Source organism: Pseudorca crassidens, chromosome 5 (genome assembly GCF_039906515.1).
Source record: "Pseudorca crassidens isolate mPseCra1 chromosome 5, mPseCra1.hap1, whole genome shotgun sequence".
Taxonomy (NCBI): Eukaryota; Metazoa; Chordata; class Mammalia; order Artiodactyla; family Delphinidae; genus Pseudorca; species Pseudorca crassidens.
This window is the reverse complement of record NC_090300.1, coordinates 27244818-27247780: the sequence shown is the minus strand read 5'-3', so window position 1 is coordinate 27247780 and position 2963 is coordinate 27244818.

The following is a 2963-nucleotide window of genomic DNA, read 5'->3' as shown; positions in this document are numbered from 1 at the left end:
CAATATATGCCAAGTATTGTTCTAAGAACTTTATACATATTAATCCCCAAAACTAAAAGAAAGGAAGAAAGAAAAACTCAGAAATATATACTATTTTAATCCATGTTTTAAGATTGAGGTCACAGAGACACACAGAGTTAGATGTGATGATCAGGGTCATATTGGTAGATAGAGGTGGAAACAAGATTTAAATGTAAGTTGCTTGAGCTAGGAACATGCACTCAATCACTCTGTCAAACTCTTGAAAGTAAAAAATGAACCAAAATGATGCTGGAACAACTGGGTGTTCATATGAGTAAAAAAGGAGCTTTGACTCCTGTGGCATACCATACACAAAATTTAATTTGAGCTGGATTACAGACTAAACAATGAAGCTTCCAGAAGAAAATATAGAATATACTTGTAACTGGGTAGGCAAGATTCCTTCTTGAAAGCACAAAAAGTACTATGCTTGAAAGAAAATAAATATTGGCCAAAAAATATTAAATTGGATTTCAATAAAATTAAAACCCTTGCTCTTCAAAAGTCCATTGAGACAATGAAAAGGCAAGTTATTGATTAGGAGGAAATATTTGCAAACATGTATTTGACAAAAAGCTTTCATTTAAAATAAATAAGTCTTATAAATCAATACAAAAAACAAACATCCCAATTAAAAGTGGACAAAAGACTTGCATAGACATTCACAATAGAAAATATATGAATGGCTAATAAGCATTGCATTTCTCAGCATCATCATTGAAAGGAGAAATACAAATTAAAAACCACAACGGCAGCATTTTATACTCACTAGAAGGTCTAACATTACAAAGATTGATAAGACAAAATGCCAGTGACAATATATATCAACTAGTATTCTCAAACATTGCTGATGAGTGTAAAATTGTATAACTCCTTTGAAAAATTAGATGACAGTTTTTAAAAGTTAAACAGTTAAACATACACCTATCCCATATATGGCATTTTCCCCCTGCATATTTACTTAAGAGAAATAAAAACATATGCCATCAGAAAGGCTTGCATGTGTATTCTTACAACAGCTTGATTCATATTAGCCAATAACCAAAAAAACAAAAAGAAATCCAAATGTTCATCAACAGGAGAGTAGTTGAAAGTATTGTGGTGTATCAGACAATGGAATATTACTCAGCAATGACAAGAATATGCTACTGCTATAAACAAAAATAGATGAATTTCAAAAACTTATGGTGAGTTAAATGATACAGAAGAAATCGTACACACTTTAAGATTTCATTTAAATGAAGTTAAAAACAGACAAAATTAATCTTTAGTGACAGAAATGAGAATAGTGGTTGCCTAAACACTGTGTAGCTGACTGGGATGGGGTACAGAATGGAGTGATAAAAATGTTCTACATTTTGATTGAGGTGGTGGTTACTCATATATTTGCATTTATGAAAACTTATTGAATTGTACATTTAAGATCTATTCAACTATTTTTAAATTTTACATCAATAAAAAAATACTTCCCCACCTTCTTTGAAATAAAGCTATTTTAAAGTAATATGACTTTACCATGAAAGAGGTGGGTAGGGAAATTAATAATTAAGGTAAATGCTTCATCTTGCATAGGAAAAAGTGATTAGGAAGTGATGAATTCTAGACATGGGTAAAAATCAAGTGTGTATTTGCATATTAAAATTCTAAAATTTTATAAGATTAGATATCATAGATATTATATATCTAATACACCATCAAAACTTGGAGATTGAAGCAAAAAAAATCTTTCAAAATTACTATAAGAAAGAAAGAATCAGAGAGAAAAACAAGAAAGCAAGGTAAGTAAATGCTGTAAAAAAGAGGAAGGATTAAGTTTAAATATATTAATATCACAATAATATCAATAGGTCACATTTTCCCATTTAAAGATGTAGACTAAAGATTCTTTGAGTAATGCAAATTAAAACAATCATAAGACATTGTTTTTGTAACCACTACATACCAAAAATACAAAAGATTGATAGTATCCACTTTTGAAGAAATAGGTATTCTTCTCACACTCTTAGTGGGAGTGTAAATTGGAGCAATCTTTTTGGAAAGCAATTTGGCAGGAAATATCAAAATAAGAATTTTATATAGCATTTCATTCAGAACTTATTTTTTTATGAATCCTATCTACAAGCCTGTGGACACAGGTGAGCAAAGATTTATGGATACAGTTTGAAAAAAATTTTTTTACGATAGTTATAAATTGGAAATTAAATAAAGCCAATCAAAAAGAGACGGAAAATTATTATATATATATATATATATATATGCTGTGGAATATAGCCAGCCATTATAATAAAAGAGGAAATCTATTCCAGCATAGACAGTCATAGGTAAACACATATGGTATGGAGTCATTTAAATAAACAAATGTGTATGCACACAAACACACGTACATGTGCACACACACACAAATATGTAAGAAAGAGACAACACGGATATACACGAAACTATTCACAGTGACTTCTTCCTTAGAGAGTTTGGAGGTTTTGGACATAATGCTACATATTTTACTTCATACGTAGCAAGATAGTTTTCACTAATGTGAGACTATATTGTATTTATGTTCATTTTATTTATGTATTGCTTAAAATAGAAGAAAAAAATCAAGACGGGGATGGGCGTTCAACAATAAATTACATCTTAGCCCAACTTATTAGAATGTAGCATTGAAACTAAGAGATGGGTGTACCCACCTCAGTGTCTAATAAATATCAAGGATTCTACTTCCATCTTTTTTTTTTTTTTTTTTGCGGTGGGCAGGCCTCTCACTATTGTGGCCTCTCCCTTTGCGGAGCACAGGCTCCAGACGCGCAGGCTCAGCGGCCATGGCTCACGGGCCCAGCCGCTCCGCGGCATGTGGTATCTTCCCGGACCGGGGCACGAACCCGTGTCCCCTGTATCGGCAGGTGGACTCTCAACCACTGCGCCACCAGGGAAGCCCTCCACTTTCA